This window comes from Salvelinus fontinalis, chromosome 1 (genome assembly GCF_029448725.1).
Source record: "Salvelinus fontinalis isolate EN_2023a chromosome 1, ASM2944872v1, whole genome shotgun sequence".
In the NCBI taxonomy this organism is placed as follows: Eukaryota; Metazoa; Chordata; class Actinopteri; order Salmoniformes; family Salmonidae; genus Salvelinus; species Salvelinus fontinalis.
Genome location: NC_074665.1, coordinates 66,690,287 through 66,710,906, shown reverse-complemented (window position 1 = coordinate 66,710,906; position 20,620 = coordinate 66,690,287). Strand labels below are relative to the sequence as shown.

Sequence of the window (20,620 nt, the reverse complement as noted above, 5' to 3'; positions counted from 1 at the left end):
GAATTAAGCCACACAAAAAACGCACGAAATCTGCTGAAAGACATTTTGTACATAATTGCACGAATTGAGTGTGAGATTGTGTTGCAACATGTGGTCAGACTCGCTCAGGCCGAATAAACTTAAACTTGCGCCTTTTTTCAAAGCTGATTTAAATGTCACCAGTGCAACAGTAATGAGATCCACAACAAGGGATTCATTTTTGACTAGTTTGAACTGACCAACATTAAAGCTGCCCTTGCAGAGGACCACCTTGCACTCTTGAACAAGAAATACAGCTTTAATTGTGCCACTGATAGAACTCTTTATTGATTTATTAACATTATTACTGCAGTAGCCAACCCGGGGGCTGACGGTCAATACATTCCCATAATTTGCCTCAATAACAACCAAGCAGGGGCCAGATATTGAGATACATTGCATTGAATAAACAACCATATAACTCCATTAATAAAGATATCATTTCAATCTATGATGAATAGCCAGTTGGTTGCTTCTCCAAGGGGGTTGTAAAAGCAACAGCAAATTACCATTTTATTAATGCACAGTAAACATGCTATTAGCAGTCATGTATTAGTGACACCCAAATGAGTGATCTCTGCATGCTTTGTTAGAACAGGGACATCCAGTGATGTTCAGAAAAACAACAGTACAGTACAGAAGCATTTCTGATGAAATAAGGTACCTACTCAGGTGAGATCGTAAACAAGATTACAACATAATGATGCTCTTATTCTAACCTATCATATAAGGTCAGAACAAACTGTTTGAGGAAAGCTATTGCATTGACAATAACACATCAAGATTGTGACACTGTTACGATGCAGCATTGTGAGTCATTGGAAAAGCAGGCAAATCCATGTTTCAATTACAGTGGAATATGATTCACTGACACAAAATCATCTAAATGACATTTGCAAAAGGGCGAACAACAATCTCCTACAAACATTATCATGAGACGATTGTTGCCATTGTTCTCTCTAAATTCCACCATGAATATCAGATGTGCCTTTGTTTCATTATCAAATCTAAAATGCCAAGCTGTTAAGGTTCTCAGCTTCTTGTTCATAAGAAATACATGTATATATACCATTCACAAGAGTAGCCTAACAAATTATATCTGCACAGTGTGCAATGATTCCACTGTACTATTTAAATAACATTGACCATGTCTGCTGTCTCTCCATGCCAGTGTTAATTTTGGCAGGTATTTTAGATGTAGTTTTAGTCTTAGTTTTAGTATTAAAATACATTTTAGTCTTAGTCACATTTTAGTCATTTCATCCTTTGTTAGTTTTAGTTATTAATCAGTTGACTAAAACTGGACAATTTTAGTCTAGGTTTCGTCAGAGTTTCTATGAAACAATGAATATTTAGGCTACCTCTAACTTCCATGATGTGCACATTCAGATAGCCTTGTTCAACTAGGCCTCCTACCCCCTTGTATACCTTAGCTGGCAACATTGATATTGTGGCAGATACTAAACAATGCCAGCCATTATTAACCACATAAAGCCTTGGCTGACAGGTTTTAAACAATCACAGCTATGATTTTCTCCGCATCATAACCGTCAAGGAGGGTAAATAACAGTGGTTTCCTTGAAAAGGGGCGAATTTCAGCTTTTCAAAACTACCAGAAGTATTACTGTACTCCTAATACTCAACAAATATCATTTGTTTTTCACATAAGAAAATAGCAACCGCAACTGACATTTGCGGACCGTAGAGCGAGAGCAGCAACACAGATGAATGAATAACTGAGCACATGGGATAATAGAGCTTCTGATGTGATCAAAGCAAAAATAGCCTACATGATAGTAAGAGAGAGAGTAAACATTATTGTTTCTAGACTAGTTGAAGTTAGTTACAAGTGAAGTGTCCTGGCTATGCATCAATTCAACAGATTGACGAGTGACTGAAGTGACCGCATGGGAGCTGTGTGGGAGAGCCTGATAGATCAGCTCAATTAGGACACTGAAATATGTTAGTTCTGTCAATGACAGGATTGCATGAAGTATTCTGCATGCATGATTATAATTGTACAAAACAGATGAAAATAAGCTTAATGTCAAATGAAATGTCCATTAGACTCACATGGAATTCTATTCTTGTCACATTTTTGTTGACTAAAATGAAAAGTAATTTGTAATAGTTAGTGGTTTTACCAGGACATCTCGCTATGGTCATAGTTTTAGTCAGAAACAAATTGGTAGTTGACAAGGATTTTTTATCATAGTTACTGTTCACAAAATTAACACTGCTCCATGCAATGCATTTCCAGTCATATTGTTTCACACCCCCACAAATACTATAAATAACAGCAGCACAAAATCCACAATCTGTATGTAACCCATCGACAACCCATAGGGGCAAAAAGCTTATCTTTAGATGCATTGTTTACATTCAGTTACAGAAAGACGAAAAGGAATATCAAGGATTCGCCCAGTCCATAGATGTAAAATGTTTGTTGACAGTAGGTTGGACCTTAATAATCACCGTGGCAACATTTAAAGGAACCGGGAGCACATATCACAGGACACCTTGTGTTTTTTCTCAAAGTTGCGGGAATGACAAGGGTCTTACTTATATCAGTACATTCATAACAACCTAAGCATTATGAAACTTAGATTAAATCAAATTAACCTCACGTAGCAAATAAGCCATTCATTTTGTTTGTTGACCAAATTGGACACTCTCATTGACCTCCACACAAACTCATTGCTTGGTGTGTCTAAAAAAAATGCCACCTGCTGGAGAGAGACAGACTTTCTACCAAATTGGGCGTCTCTCTTCACCTCTTCCTCTCTGGCATGAATATCTGGATGTTAGGAGTAAGGAGTCCTGATATTGCTGAGTTGCAGTACAGAGGTCGAGTCAGGTACTTTGCTTGTTATTGTTGTTTGGCAACATCAAATACTGTAGTTGTAATCCCCTAAAACGATACTTGATTTTTATTTACATGGTGGGTGATAGAACTGTGTTTTTGGTACCACACTGTTTTCAGACATGATTTATGACATACACAGCCAGAGACATTGTACATTCTGCATGTACGTTTGGCCAAGTGAGAGTAGCTGTAGGTAATTGCTGTTTCACACTGGGTTGCATGCTAGCAGAACAGAACGTCATATGTGAAGATGACAATGGAGGTCACAGGTCTGTCCCATGATGATTCAGTGTAAATGATTTTTTTTAAATTCTACAAGCTAGAGCCTCCTGAAAACTGGTTATACACATACTGACACTGTTCAGGGCACTGGCAGCTATATACAGTGCCTTCGGAAAGCATTTAGATACCTTGACTTTTTCCACATTTTGTTAGGTTACAGCCTCATTCCAAAAATATATATTTTTAATCCTCACCAATCTACACAGAATACCCCATAACTACAAAGCGAAAACAGGTTGTTATACATTTTTTTAAATGTATTAAAAATAAATATTTTAACATACATAAGTCATTAGACCCTTTGCTATGAAACTCAAAGTTGAGCTCAGGTGCATCCTGTTTCCATTGATCATCCTTGAGATGTTTCTAAAACTTGATTGGAGTCCCTGTGGTAAATTCAATTGATTGGACATGATTTGGAAAGGCACACACCTGTTATATAAGGTCCCACAGTTAACACTGCAAATTAGAGCAAAAATTAAGCCATGAGGTCGAAGGAATTGTCTGTAGAGCGCCGAGACAGGATTGTGGTGAGGCACAGATCTGGGGAAGGGTACCAAAACATTTCTGCAGCATTTAACTTCTTGCAACTATAGGGGGTGCTGTTTCGCATTAGCATAATTTCCTCTACAGATTAAACTGCCTAGTACTCAATTCTTGCTCGTACAATATGCATGTTATTATTATTATTGGATAGAAAACACTCTCTAGTTTCTATAGCCGTTGGAATTTTGTCTCTGAGTGAAACAGAACTCCTTCTACAGCACTTTTCATGATAGGGAGTCAGATTTCAAACATTTTGGCCACTGATCTGGAGTCAGTTTAAAGCTCACTGTAAATGCTATGGAGAAACAGACACTTCTTACGTCTTCCCCTGGGTGTCAGTGCGTGATGACGCTTTGAATGGGGTCGATTACGCAATCATTGGCTCTATAAATCACCAAATACCGGAAGTAGCGTTCCTTTCGACTGTGCGCTCAACGCAAGAAGGATATCTGACTGGCCTTTTTCCAAGCCTTGGTTTAGCCAGTAATATAGCGTTGGTCATGTTTTTACTCGTTATAGGTGTTAGAAACATCATAAGGTAGTTAATTTAAACCGTTTTATAGCAATTTATATCCGTTTAGTGCGATTTTGAGGCATTGCTTTGTAATAGACTTTGAAGCTCCGGGCACGTTTCGGGGTCCCGGTCGTACGTTAGTGGGCATTTCGACGGACAAGTGGACATCTTTCGACCAAAAGAAGATTAGACCCAAGAAAGGATTCATTGTCCAAGATTCTGATGGGAGAACAGCTCATAGTAAGAACAATTTATGATGATAAATCGTGTTTCTGTCGATAAATGTTAAACGCTTATGCCGACATTTTGTTTGCTATAGCTTCGCTTGGCGCAACCTGTATTGAAAAGTAAGGATAATTTAAATGTAATTCCGCGATTGTATTAAGAATTAAATTGTCTATCAATCGCTGTCCACCCTGTATTTTTTAGTCAAGTTTATGAGTATTTATGTATAAGACTAGATCACTGTCTAATATGGTGCAGGACATTTTCTGACCAGCTGAGCTACTTTTCTCATTGTCTAACCATGATTTTGGTGGCTAAATATGCACATTTTCGAACAAACTCTATATGTATGTTGTAATATGATGTTACAGGAGTGTCATCTGAAGAATTCTGAGAAGGTTAGTGAAAAAATTAATATATTTTGGCGATGTTGACGTTATCGCTCTCTTTGGCTAGAATCAATGCTCTGGTAATGTTTGCACATGTGGTATGCTAATATAACGATTTATTGTGTTTTCGCTGTAAAACACTTAGAAAATCTGAAATATTGTCTGTATTCACAGGATCTGTGTCTTTCGATTAGTGTATGCTGTGTATTTTTACGAAATGTTTGATGATTAGTAATTAGGTAATACACGTTGCTCTATGTATTTATTCTAGTCTAGTTGTGACGGTGGGTGCAATTGTAAACTATGATTTCTACCTGAAATATGTACATTTTTCTAACAAAACCTATCCTATACCATAAATATGTTATCAGAATGTCATCTGATGAGGTTTTTTCTTGGTTAGTGGCTATCAATATCTTAGTTTAGCCGAATTGGTGATAGCTACTGGTGTTGAGAGAAAATGGTGGACAAAGAAAAATTGTGATTTTTGCTAACGCGTTTAGCTAATAGATTTACATATTGTGTCTTCCCTATAAAACATTTTAAAAATCTGAAATGGTGGCTTTATTCACAGGATCTGTATCTTTCATTAGGTGTCTTGGACTTGTGATTTAATGATATTTAGATATTTAGATGCTACTATTTAATTGTGACGCTATGCTAGCGATGCTAATCCGTGTGTGTGTGTGGGGGGGGGGGGGGGGCTCCCGGACCCGGGGTAGAGGCTCGTGAAAGGTTAAGTTCCCCAAGAACACAGTGGCCTCCATCCTTTTTAAATGGAAGAAGTTTGGAACCACCAAGACTCTTCCTAGAGCAATTGGGGGAAAAGGGCCTTGCTCAGGTAGGTGACCTAGAACCCAATGGTCACTCTGACAGAGCTCCAGAGTTCCTCTGTGGAGATGGGCATATCTTCCAGAAGGACAACCATCTCTGCAGCACTCCACCAATCAGGCCTTTATGGTAGAGAGGCCAGACAGAAGCCACTCTTCAATAAAATGCACATGACAGCCTGCTATGAGTTTGCCGAAAGGCACCTAAAGACTTAGACCATGAGAAACAAGATTCTCTGCTCTGATAAAACCAAGATTTAACTCTTTGGCCTGAATGCCAAGAATCATGTCTGGAGGAAACCTGGTACCATCCCTACCGTGAAGCATGGTGGTGGCAGCATCATTCTGTGGGGATGTTTTTCAGCGGCAAGGACTGGGAGACTAGTCAGGACCGAGGGAAAGATGAACGGAACAAAGTACAGAGACATCCTTGCTGAAAACCTGCTCCAGAGTCCTCAGGACCTCGAAGGTTCACCTTCCAGGGCTGCACATGCAGGGATGCACTGTCAACTGTGGGACCTTATATAGACAGGTGTTTGGCATTCCAAATCATGTCCAATCAATTGAATTTACCACAGGTGGACTCCAATCAAGTTGTAGAAACATCTCAAGGATGATCAATGGAAAGAAGATGCACCTGAGCTCAATTTTGAGTCTCATAGCAAAGGGTCTGAATATTCAGGTATATTTAATATTTCTGTATTTTTTTTATTTGCAAACATTTCTAAAAACCTGTTTTTCACTTTGTCATTATTGGGTATTGTGTGTAGATCGATGGGAATTTAATTTAATCCGCTATAAAATAAGGCTGTAATGTAGCAAAATGTGGAAAAATACAAGGGGTCTGAATACTAGCTAGCTAGATAGCATAACGGAGTTAAGAACTTACCCTAAGCTGACTCCACAGCTACCTGGAAATATAAATCAATCATTACATTTCTAGTGGCTCAACCCGGTGGAACATTGTCAAGGAGGGCTGTAATGTGTGTTGCCCCAGTATGGGGCAATCAGACAGTTGAGGAAGCAAAGCTGTTAGGAGTAGGCTAAACAACTTATTTAGGAAGCTAAGCTGTTAAGCAGCAGTCGGGGGCGAAGGATACTGTGTGCTAGCTAGCTAGGACTCCAGTACACAGGCAGGAGGCGTGGGTGACACCGGTGTCACACAAATAAAAATTGTGACACAAGCATGAAGATGGGGGGGGGATTGATGTGCTTAATTATAAGTTGAAAGAAATTAATATAGTAGCACAGAAAGCTGGGAATCTCTTCTTTTAAATAGTGGCCAGTCAAAACTAACTTGTTTTCACAAACGATTACGCAATGACTGAGTTTATAAGAACACGTTTCACTATAGGCTATATGTCAGGGCTCTCCAACACTGTTCTGGGGGTCCTATAGGCTACATTTAATGTTATTTGGCCACTTTAGTTGTGATACAAATCTTATCAATACATATAGGCCTATGGGCTGTGTGATACGACTATTGATTATTTTTAAAAGTTGCAAAAAAATGTATGTGCTATGTTTCCTGCCATAGTAGACTGCACATGCTGAACAGTTTCTCATTCACAAGTGATAATGTTCTCACATATCAGACTATTCTCAATGTATTCTTGTCTTTACATATATTAACTAATATATGTGTGAAATTAATTTTGATTTAGAAAGGGACATTATCATGCACCTGGCAGAACAGGGCCAGGGGGAAAAAATTACATTTCATCCATATGCACTTGAATATTGAATGGAGGGAACTTTTCCCAGTGTTAATTTACATGCCAGACAGGTAGGCTACTCCGGTTGTAAAAGGAAGCAATGTGCTTAATATGAGGTAAGTTTAGAAATAAATATAGCCGAGCAATTTAATGCTGGGATCCTACTCTTTTTAAAAGAAGCCATCAAAACTCTGTTTTCACACTTATTCCGTTCAAACTCTGAATGCCTGGTGCTTTCCAACCCTGTTCCTGAAGAGCTAGATTTTAGCTCCAACCTCAGATGTTACTAACCTGATTCAGTTAGCTAATTATTGGACTCACATCCAAAATGCGTCCAAATGGCTGCTGTTGTGTTTGGCTTTGAATTTGAAACAAGACTGCATTCGCATTGATGTCAGAGTAATAAGAGGGACAATAGAGTGTTGAGTACAAGGGTACTGTTTCCCAAAAGCTTCTTAAAACTTCTTACGGCTGAAATCCCGTTAACGGGATCGATATGACAACAGCCAGTGAAAGTGCAGGGCGCCAAATTCAAACAACAGAAATCTCATAATTAAAACTCCTAAAACATACAAGTATTATACACCATTTTAAAGATAAACTTGTTGTTAATCCCACCACAGTTTCCGATTTCAAAAAGGCTTTACGACGAAAGCATACCATGCAATTATGTTAGGTCAGCACCTAGTCACAGAAAAACAGCCATTTTTCCAGCCAAAGAGAGCCTTGTCCTCGTCAAGACTCACAACTGTGTTAATGCAACCACTGTGTCAGATTTCAAAAAAGCTTTACAGAAAAAGCACACCATGCAATAATCTGAGTACAGTGGTCAAAGACCAAAACAAGTCATACAGATACCCGCCATGTTGTGGAGTCAACAGTACTCAGAAATAGCATTATAAATATTCACTTACCTTTGATGATCTTCATCAGAATGCACTCCCAGGAATCTCAGATCCACAATAAATGTTTGTTTTGTTCGATAAAATCCATTCATGTCCAAATACCTCCTTTTTGTTCGCGCGTTTAGTTCACAAATCCAAATTCACGAAGCGCAGGCCAGACAAAAAGTCAAAAAGTCCCATTACAGTTCGTAGAAACATGTCAAACGATGTATAGAATCAATCTTTAGGATGTTTTTATCATAAATCTTCGATAATGTTTCAACCGGAGAATTCCTTTGTCTTTAGAAAGGAAAAGGAACGCAGCTACCTCTCACGGGCGTACGCCTGACTGACCTCATGGCATTCTGCCAGACCTCTTAGTCAATCAGCTCTTATTCTCTCCCTCTTCACAGTAGAAGCCTGAAACAAGGTTCTAAAGACTGTTGACATCTAGTGGGAGCCCTAGGAAGTGCAATATGACCCCATATACACTGTATATTGGATAGGCAAAGACTTGAAAACCAACAAACCTCAGATTTCCCACTTCCTGGATGGATTTTTTCTCAGGTTTCTGCCTGCCACATGAGTTCTGTTATACTCACAGACATCATTCAAACAGTGTTGGGGAGTGTTTTCTATCCAAATCTACTAATAATATGCATATCTTAGCTTCTGGGCCTGGGTAGCATGCAGTTTACTCTGGGCACCTTATTCATCCAAGCTACTCAATACTGCCCACAGCCATAAGAAGTTAAGGCTAAGTTCATCGTTAAAACCTTCGTTGGAGCTGTTTCCCAAAACCATCGTTATTAAGTAAGGTTGATGTCCATGCCCCCATCAAACATCGAATTAGCATAATAAAGAAATCCCCATAAAATTCCCTCAGTTTAAGATAGAGATCAGTTTTTTCGCTTTGGAAGCGTCTCAATCCACCGCATCCGCCTATGTAACACTTCCACATCTGCAGAAAGGTAACAGAGCGGTGTTTGTCAGACCATGAGACCGTAAATCGGTCTTCTCACAAAAGTAATCTGTAGCGTCCAAACACTTTGGCCTACAAATATTATGATCCCTCTATGAGACTCTAACAAACACGATGGTGTTCTCCGTTTTGCTCTACGACCTCCACAAGTGTCAGTAGACTTGTCTGAATTCGGTACAGCTGATCTGCCAGCTTCTGTCTGTAGCGTCCGAACCGTTTGGTACACATTCTATACAAAGGTGAGACTCTTACAAACATGTACAGTGACTTGCGAAAGTATTCACCCCCTTGGCGTTTTTCCTGTTTTGTTGTATTACAACCTGTAATTTAAATGGATATTTATTTGGATTTCATGTAATGGACATACACAAAATAGTCCAAATTGGTGAAGTGAAATTTCAACAAAAAAATTATAAGAATTTCAAATGGAAAACTGGTGCTTGCATATGTATTCATCCCCTTTGCTATGAAGCCCCTAAATAAGATATTGTGCAACCAATTCACATAATTAGTTAAATAAAGTCCACTTGTGTGCAATCTAAGTTTCACATGATCTGTCACATGATCTCAGTATATATACACCTGTTCTGAAAGGCCCCAGAGTCTGCAACACCACTAAGCATTGGGTACCACTAAGCAAGGAGCACCACCAAGCAAGCAACACCATGAAGACCAAGGAGCTTTCCAAACAGATCAGGGACAAGATGTGGAGGAGTACAGATCAGGGATGGGTTATAAAAAAAATATCACAAACTTTAAACATCCCACGGAGCACCATTAAATCCATTAATATAAAATGGAAGGAATATGGCACCACAACAACCCTGCCAAGAGAGGGCTGCCCACCAAAACTCACAGACCTGGCAAGGAGGGCATTAATCAGAGGCAACAAAGAGACAAAAGATAACCCTGAAGGAGCTGCAAAGCTCCACAGCAGAGATTGGAGTATCTATCCATAGGACCACTTTTAGCAGTACACTCCACAGAGCTGGGCTTTACAGAAGAGTGGCCAGAAAAAAGCCATTGCTGAAAGAAAAAAACAAGCAAACACGTTTGGTGTTCGCCAAAAGGCATGTTGGAGACTCCCCAAACATACGGAAGAAGGTACTCTGGTCAAATGAGACTAAAATGTAGCTTTTTGGCTATCAAGGAAAACGCTATGTCTGGTACAAACCCAACACCTCTCATCACCCCGAGAACACCATCCCCACAGTGAAGCATGGTGGTGGCAGCATCATGCTGTGGGGATGTTTTTCATCGGCAGGGACTGGGAAACTGGTCAGAATTGAAGGAATGATGGATGGTGCTAAACACAGGGAAATTCTTGAGGGAAACCTGTTTCAGTCTTCCAGAGATTTGAGACTGGGACGGAGGTTCACCTTCCAGCAGGACAATGACCCTAAGCATACTGCTAAAGCAACACCCGAGTGGTTTAAGGGGAAACGTTTAAATGTCTTGGAAAGGCCTCGTCAAAACCCAGACCTCAATCCAATTGGAAATCTGTGGTATGACTTAAAGATTGCTGTACACCAGCAGGAACCCATCCAACTTGAAGGAGCCAGAGCAGTTTTGCATTGAAGAATGGGCAAAAATCCCAGTGCCTCGATGTGCCAAGCTTATAGAGACATATCCAAAGAGACTTGCAGCTGTAATTGCTGCTAAAGGTGGCTCTACAAAGTATTGACTTTGGGGGAGTGAATAGTTATGCACGCTCAAGTTCTCTGTTTTTTGTCTTATTTCTTGTTTGTTTCACAATAAAAAATATTTAGCATCTTCAAAGTGGTAGGCATGTTGTGTAAATCAATTGATACAAACCCCCCAAAAATCAATTTTAATTCCCGGTTGTAAGGCAACAAAATAGGAAAAATGCCAAGAGGGGTGAATACTTTCGCAAGGCACTGTACATGTCGGTTGTTTTACTCTAGGACACCCACAGGCCTCACAAGACTCATCTGAAGGTCCCCCAGTAACAGTTGAAAAAATGAATGAAAGTATACAGTATCAGTCAAAAGTTGGGACGCACCTACTTATTCAAGGCTTTTTCTTTATTTTTACTATTTTCTACATTGTGGAATAATAGTGAAAACATCAAAACTCTGAAATAACACATATGGAATCATGTAGTAACCAAAAAAGTGTTAAACAAATCAAAATATATTTTATAGTTGTCACGTCTAACAACCATCATCACGCGCACCTGGCATCATTCATTACACGCACCTGTGCTTCATCACGAGGCACACCTGGACTCCATTACCTCACTCATTATCTCCCCTTTATCTGGCACTCCCTTAGGTTCATTCCCCAGGCAGTATTGTTTCTGTGTTTCATGTCAAGATGCTACGCCTATGTTGTATTGTGCCATGCTTGGACTCACTCATCGCGGCGGTACTCTCATAGCTTCTCTCCCTCCCTCAGTGAACACTTTGGATCAGAGCCTGAACCAAGGTAGGGTTCACATGCCTCCCCACGGCGGTGTGACGCAGATGGAGACAGCTGAGGTTCTGTCTCTATTGTGGTCAAGGAGGGCACCAGCTCCAGCAGTGTCCGGTACGTCCCAACTTGGGTTCCACGTAAGCAGAGGGACGGTCACATGATCAGCCTCCTCCTGGGGCATGTGTGAGTTTTCCCTCTTCATCACTTTCTGCTAAACCCTTTTTGGTGTCGATCACACTAGTTGACTGTCCCTCATGTAGTTTTAATCCCAGCCCCCGTCCCTGCAGGAGGCGTTTTGCCTTTTGGTAGGCCGTCATTGTAATTAAGAATTTATTAACTGGCTTGCTTAAATAAATGTACTGTTTCTACAGCGTTAGTGGTTTCCAGTGCCGCGGGGAACTTTACTGACCAGACCCTTGCCTGCTCTCTTAACATCACCTCATACTCTCTCTCCTTTCCCGGTTCAAGCCCTCGATAATTGTCCACTAGGTTCTGGGACTATCACACACATCACCAAACCACTCACCCTCACTGTGGAGTCCATCCATCAGGAGAACATTCCCTTCATCACAAGATCATCCTTGGCTTCAACTCCGTAACCCCACCGTCTCATGGTTGAGAATGAAAATCACGGACTTGGCACCCGAATGCCAGAGGGCCTGCTTTCCCGTCACCTGAAGTTCCACGTCGGTTGAGAGTCCTGTGGTTGCCCATCAGCCCAACATCCCAGCGGTATACCAGGATCAGTGGGAGGTATTTTCCAAAACCCGCACCACCTGTCTCCCTCCTCAGCGCCCTACCCTCTGTCAGTGGCTGAAACCAAGGCCATGGAGGAGTACACCATGAGGCGCTCCAACAAGGTTTCATCCGCACGTCCACTTCTCATGCGTCTGCAGGCTTCTTCTTCGTGGCCAAAAATGATGGAGGGTTACGCCCGTTTATTGATTACAGAGGACTTAATGAATCACCAAGTACCGTTACTCTCTCCCGCTGGTGCCAGCAGCCATCGAACAGCTCCGCAGGGCCTGGTTCTTTACCAAATAGGACCTGTGGAGTGCATACAATCTCATCCGCTTCTGGGAGGGGGATGAATGGAAGACGGATTTAAGCACAATGTCTGGTCACTATGAACACTTGGCGACGCCAATGCGCTGTCAGTGTTCCAGACATTCGTCAACGAGGTGTTCGGGGACATAATGGACGCCAGGTGTATATCGACGACATCCTGGTCTACTCCACTACCATGGAGGATCACATCGCTCACGTCTGAGTAATCCTGGAATGCTTCCTGGCTAAACAACTTTTTGTCAAGGCAGAGAAGTGCCAGTTTCAGCCCACAAGTAGTGAAGATGGACATCAAGAAGGTAGATGTGGTCAGGTCACGGCAAATCCCAAACACCATAAAGGGGTTACAATGATTTTTGGGGTTTGCCAACTTCTACTGCCGTTTCATCAGGAACTTTAGCTCCATCGCCTCTCATCTCTCTCAAGGTTGGTCCCCGTAAGTTGGTGTGTAGTCCAGCAACTGACAAGGCTTTCCGCCTACTGGAGGGACATTTCACCTCTGGCCCATTGCTGAAACACCCAGATCCCACAATACCCTTCGTGGTGGAAGTGGATGCTTCAGAGGTGGGAGTGGGGGCAGTTCTGTCTCAACGACAAGGTAATCCACAAAAATGTATCCATGTGCGTATTACTCTAAGAAACTGTCTCCTGCAGAGGAATTATGACGTCAGCAATCGAGAGCTCCTGGCGGTGAAGTTGGCATTAGAGGAGTGGAGACACTGGCTGGAGGGTGCCAAGGACCTATTTCGTCATCCTCACTGACCATTGCAACCTGGCGTACATACAGACAGCGAGGAGGCTGAATCCGCGACAAGCAAGGTGGGCCCTTATCTTTACGAGATTTGACTTCACGCTGACCTATCACCCAGGTTCAAAGAACAGCAATGCCCTGTACCGTCAACGATTCGGGAGAAGGTCCGGTCCTAACTGCACCCATAATCCCTCTCGAGTCGTGGACCCTGTGGTCTGGGACGTTCCATCACTATCAGGACACAGAGGCCCAGGCCATTAGCAACTTGAGGGCCATTAACAAGTTTTCTAGTCTACTAACAACCATCAGTACGATTCATTTAAAGGATGCAGTTTTGGAGAATACTAGTTACCGTGACTCAACGGTCACATGGAATTTCACTATGTTCTTGACTGCCAGTGTGGCTGTATTTATGTTCTCCGTTACAGCCCTAGAACTCATGCATTAACCAGACTAGAATAATATAGTTTAGAGCTATGTAACACTGAAGAGGGCATTTATAAAGTCTGGATCTTTGTAAACATTATACCAAATGGAGGAAGAATGCTATCTCCTTTTGTCTATACTTTTGTATGATCTAATCTAGGTATTCCCAAACGGGGGTACGCGCAATGACGTTGGGGATACACCAAATAAAAATGTGATTCACATTATAAAAAAATAAACTTTTATTTTTTACAAAAATGTCTTCACATTTTCAAACAGTCGATTAATACACTGCTCAAAAAAATAAAGGGAACACTTAAACAACACAATGTAACTCCAAGTCAATCACACTTCTGTGAAATCAAACTGTCCACTTAGGAAGCAACACTGATTGACAATAAATTTCACATGCTGTTGTGCAAATGGAATAGACAAAAGGTGGAAATTATAGGCAATTAGCAAGACACCCCCAATAAAGGAGTGGTTCTGCAGGTGGTGACCACAGACCACTTCTCAGTTCCTATGCTTCCTGGCTGATGTTTTGGTCACTTTTGAATGCTGGCGGTGCTCTCACTCTAGTGGTAGCATGAGACGGAGTCTACAACCCACACAAGTGGCTCAGGTAGTGCAGCTCATCCAGGTTGGCACATCAATGCGAGCTTTGGCAAGAAGGTTTGCTGTGTCTGTCAGCATAGTGTCCAGAGCATGGAGGCGCTACCAGGAGACAGGCCAGTACATCAGGAGACGTGGAGGAGGCCGTAGGAGGGCAACAACCCAGCAGCAGGACCGCTACCCCCGCCTTTGTGCAAGGAGGAGCAGGAGGAGCACTGCCAGAGCCCTGCAAAATGACCTCCAGCAGGCCACAAATGTGCATGTGTCTGCTTAAACGGTCAGAAACAGACTCCATGAGGGTGGTAGGAGGGCCCGACGTCCACAGGTGGGGGTTGTGCTTAAAGCCCAAAACCGTGCAGGACGTTTGGCATTTGCCAGAGAACACCAAGATTGGCAAATTCGCCACTGGCGCCCTGTGCTCTTCACAGATGAAAGCAGGTTCACACGCACATGTGACAGACGTGACAGAGTCTGGAGACGCCGTGGAGAACGTTCTGCTGCCTGCAACATCCTCCAGCATGACCGGTTTGGCGGTGGGTCAGTCATGGTGTGGGGTGGCATTTCTTTGTGGGGCCGCACAGCCCTCCATGTGCTCGCCAGAGGTAGCCTGACTGCCATTAGGTACCGAGATGAGATCCTCAGACCCCTTGTGAGACCATATGCTGGTGCGGTTGGCCCTGGGTTCCTCGTAATGCAAGAAAATGCTAGCACTCATGTGGCTGGAGTGTGTCAGCAGTTCCTGCAAGAGGAAGGCATTGATGCTATGGACTGGCCCGCCCGTTCCCCAGACCTGAATCCAATTGAGCACATCTGGGACATCATGTCTCGCTCCATCCACCAACGCCACGTTGCACCACAGACTGTCCAGGAGTTGGCGGATGCTTTAGTCCAGGTCTGGGAGGAGATCCCTCAGGAGACCATCCGCCACCTCATCAGGAGCATGCCCAGGCATTGTAGGGAGGTCATACAGGCACGTGAAGGCCACACACACTACTGAGCCTCATTTTGACTTGTTTTAAGGACATTACATCAAAGTTGGATCAGCCTGTAGTGTGGTTTTCCACTTTAATTTTGAGTGTGACTCCAAATCCAGACCTCCATGGGTTGATAAATTTGATTTCCATTGATCATTTTTGTGTGATTTTGTTGTCAGCACATTCAACTATGTAAAGAAAAAAGTATTTCATAAGAATATTTCATTCATTCAGATCTAGGATGTGTTATTTTAGTGTTCCCTTTATTTTTTTGAGCAGTGTATTTTCCAATGGGGCTATACATTTGGCTGAGTTTTTTTTCTCGCCTGAGTAGCCTCATTTCCCTGCCAAAAATTCAATTAAACATCTAGTATTCAGCAAAATAACAACACAGTGTCAAATACAGGTAGCCTTGTCATAATTAACATCATTCACATTAACTGTTACTGTCTCGTGGGAATTCCACTAACGGTCCATATGTAGCCAAACTTAGCTGCTGTGCATTCCGTTTGCTCGAAAATGGCTAAATGGTTTAAAAAAGCAAGGACCGCGTCCATAGAGACACTGCTACTACCAGCAGTCCTGCACCTGTCGACGACACAAGTTCTGCTTCCACGAGCACATCCAATGCTAGCATTATTAATTGTACATTTGTTGTTAGCCCAGCTAGCATGGACACTGACAGTTATGAATCGAATGCAGCCGAAGAGCTACTGCCCCCTTACCCGGGAAAGCACCGAACAACAGACAGGGACGTTGGACCGTCGAAGAGACCCAAATATGATGAGAACTACATTGATTTGGGGTTCACATATATAGGGAGTAGTGCCTTTCCACAGCCACAGTGTGTTATATGTGTGAAAGTACTATCTCACAACTCAATGAAACCTTCACTCTTGCGCAAACATTTAGATACAAAACATGCCAATTTTAAAAAATAAGCTACAAGTTTTTTGAGCGAGAATTAAGATGACTTTCGAGTAGTAAGACATGTATAAAAGCAACAGATACCATTAATAAGAAGGGTCTAGCGAGTGGCTTGGACAGACGAGCCCCATACTTTTGTGTGCAAATGAACTCAAGCTTACGGACAATGTCAAATGTGATATAGCGAAGCACTTGAGTGAGCTGGGTGCGCAATTACGCAGGTACTTTCCCGAAACTGACGACACAAACAACTGGATTTGTTATCCCTTTCATGCCCTGCCTCCAGTCCACTTACCGATATCTGAACAAGAGAGCCTCATCGAAATTGCAACAAGAGGTTCTGTGAAAATGAAATATAATCAGAAGCCACTGCAAGATTTCTGTATAGGGCTGCGCTCAGAGTGTCTTGCCTTGGCAAATCGCGCTGTTAAGACACTGATGCCCTCTGTAAGCACATACCTATGTGAGAGTGGATTCTCGGCCCTCACTAGCACTAAATACAGGCACCGACTGTGTGTGGAAAATGATTTAAGACTGAGACTCTCTCCAATACAACCCAACATTGCAGAGTTATGTGCATCCTTTCAAGCACACCCTTCTCATTAACCTGTGGTGAGTTATTCACAATTGTCAATGAACAAATAAGGTTTTAAATGTAAGATGGTTAAATAAAGAGCAAAATTATTGATTATTATATTATTTGTGCCCTGGTCCTATAAGAGCTCTTTGCCACTTCCCACAAGCCGGGTTATGACAAACTCACACTCATTCTTATGTTTAAGAAATGTATTGTGTTTGTGTGGGAGGCTTACAATGATGGCAAAAAAACAACATTTGAGAGTGCGTTGACCCTGGTGCTAGAGGGCAGCTGGAGGTTGAATGTTTGAAGAGGTAAGGGACTATACAAATTTTGGGAACCACTGATCTAATCAATCATCAGCTATTGTATTGAACCTTTTTAGTAAACTACAGAGATTATTAAAGGGGCAATCTGCAGTTGATGCATCCATTTTTTACTTTAAAATTAATTATGTACCCATTGATTCTTGAAAAATACAATTTAGAAATGCCTCATGAGCTTAGTTCAACAGTCGTATCGCATCAGACCCCAAAACACAAGCTTGTTTTACAAAAAAATATATAAACCACATAAATGTGAACAAACACTGTATAGCCTCAAAACATGGTCCTTGCATCCATAGCTCTGTCTATGAACTTGAGTGTGGTTACATGTCTCCAGCCCCATCCCTCAGATTTTTATCAAACAGCTGTGGGGAAAATTATTTTATTGTTTCAACTGCTGACTGTCCCTTTAATCTTCACTCAAAACTTTCAAAATAGATTGTAAAGGAGCATCCAAACATAAATAGCTCTCTTTTCATTGAGAGAATTAGATAAGGCTAAAATGTATCAGAAATGTATTATCACAAGGGTGAGGCATAAAGGAGAACAAAATTAAGAGACTATTTCTGGCATGCCTACTGATTCCTTATCATAACAGGATGACAACTTCAGGTCGTCTGAAACATCGGACCATTAGTATGAGACAAAATAATCAACCAATCTAAGGTAAATGTACCAGCATAACCTTGAACTCATGACAAAATAAGATGAACAACAATTACGGATGGATGCTAATCCACACATTAAAATTGAGGATGTCTACAAAAACAACAACAGTGGTAAGAACCTTGAGCCAATACAGCATGATTACTATCATCCTCTGTAAAATTACCATCACTAAAACGAATTTGTAATCTAATATGAGTACCCTATTTTAATTGGCATATTTAACTTGGCTTCATTCCATTTATACTGTGCATAATGTGTACTGGCCCATTTGCTGACTGCAATGTCATATCTTAGCTCATACCCAAGATTACAATCAATATGCTAATGCTATTGCATGAGGTGAAAATATTTACATTTTCAACTAAACAGCAAATCATAGATTATATTTGTTGATAAGGCTATGGGGAGGGGGTGTCAGGAGTAAGTTCACAGAGTTCATACCTCTGCCTGTGTGTATGCAATGTTGTAGTCCTCACTTCTACAAATGACACCACTGGTCTCATTATATTTGCATACGTGTGAGTTACATACTCAACCATGCAGTATAAATGCATTTTAATTTTAAAAGCGCATGTTAATGAGACCAGTACAAAGTTTGTGTATATCTTTAAGAGACGTATTAGCTTCGTTTACATCTTGAGAAACCTATAGATCTAGAGAAACCTGTAACTTTAGAAAGCATATCCACTGACAGAAATACATGGCCTTCAATAATAAAAGTATCTCTTATTGCTATGAATAACACCATTTGAAAATAAAATGGAGCAGTGCCATTCCATTATACTGACGATAATTACAAAAACTTTGTTTGACAATAGTCTCCAGTAAATTTGCATTTAATCGAGATAAACTTCAAGAGTTATTTAACTGGCACATTTATATTGTGGTCTTTTACATATAACAATGAAGAGTAGCATTGCAGTAAGAGGCTGTCAAATGACATTATCTATAGACTATAGTATGGTGTCCATTTTATGGCATCCTCATTCCATTGTCCAAACTCCTCCTTCCTCCTCCTTCTGTCCATGTATTGCATTATATGGATGGCCTATAAAACTGTTTTGTGCTATTACATGATCTAGCCTACATGCATAAATAATGACACACTCATTCCTTAGAGCAGTGGTAGGCAACTAGATTCAGCCGTGGGCAAATTTTTGTCTGAGAGGATGGTCGGGGGGCCAGAACATAATTATAATAATTTGTACACTTCGAATTGACCACAACTAAGCTCAAAAAGATTTGAAAATAACAATAATTTCAAACCTTAATTACATTGAGACACCATCACATATTGTACCAGTCAAAGGTTTGGACACACCTACTCATTCAAGGATTTTTCTTTATATTTACTATTTTCTACATTGTAGTATAAAAGTGAAGACATAACTTTGAAATAACACATATGGAACCATGTCATAACCAAAAAAGTGTTAAACAAATCAAAATATATTTGAGATTCTTCAAAGTAGCCACGCTTGCCTTGACAGCTTTGCACACTCTTGGCAATCTCTCAACCAGCTTCATGAGATAGTCACCGGGAATGCATTTCAATTAACAGGTGTGCTTTGTTAAAAGTTAATTTGTGGAATTTCATTCCTTCTTAATGCGTTTGAGACAATCAGTTGTGTTGTGACAAGGTAGGGGTGGTATACAGAAGATATCCCTATTTGGTAAAAGACCAAGTCCATATTATGGCAAGAACATCTCAAATAAGCAAAGAGAAACGACAGTCCAGCATTACTTTAAGACATGAAGGTCAGTCAATACAGAACTTTTAAAGTTTCTTCAGGGGCAGTCGCAAAAAGCATCAAGCGCTATGATGAAACTGGCTCTCATGAGGACCGCCACAGAAAAGGAAGACCCAGAGTTACCTCTGCTGTAGAGGATATGTAATTTAGAGTTACCAGCCTCAAATTGCATCCAAAATAAATGCCTCAGAGTTGAAGTAACATGCACAACTCAACATCAACTGTTCAGAGGAGACTGCGTGAATCAGGCCTTCATGGTCAAATTGCTGCAAAGAAACCAATACTAAAGGACACCAATAAGAACAAGAGACTTGCTTAGGCCAAGAAACACGAGCAATGGACATTAGACCGGTGGAAATCTGTCCTTTTGTCTGATTAGTCCAAATGTGAGATTTATGGTTTCAACTGCCGTGTCTGTGAGATGCAGAGTAGGTGAACGGATGATCTCTGTGTGTGTGGTTCCCACCATGAAGCATGGAGGAGGAGTTGTGGGGGTGCTTTGCTGGTGACACTGTCTGTGATTTATTTAGAATTCAAGGCACACTTAACCAGCATGGCTACCACAGCATTCTGCAGCGATACGCCATGACATCTGGTTTGCACTTAGTGGGACTATCATTTGTTTTTCAACAGGACAATCACCCAACACACCTCCAGGCTGTACAATGGCTATTTGACCATGAATGAGAGTGCTGGAGTGCTGCATCAGATGACGTGGCCTCCACAATCACCTGACCTCAACCCAATTGAGATGGTTTGGGATGAGTTGGACCGCAGCGTGAAGGAAAAGCAGCCAACAAGTGCTCAGCATATGTGGGAACTTCTTCAAGACTGTTGGTGAAGCTGGTTGAGAGA

The 20,620-nt window shown here is 41.4% G+C and overlaps 1 protein-coding gene across 3 annotated transcripts in view; it reads right to left on the bottom strand.

Moving 5' to 3' along the window:
* LOC129860196 (CUB and sushi domain-containing protein 1-like) overlaps positions 1 to 20,620 on the bottom strand; it is a 588,526-nt gene that overhangs the window by 402,152 nt on the left and 165,754 nt on the right. The gene's annotated exons all lie outside the window — the stretch shown is intronic.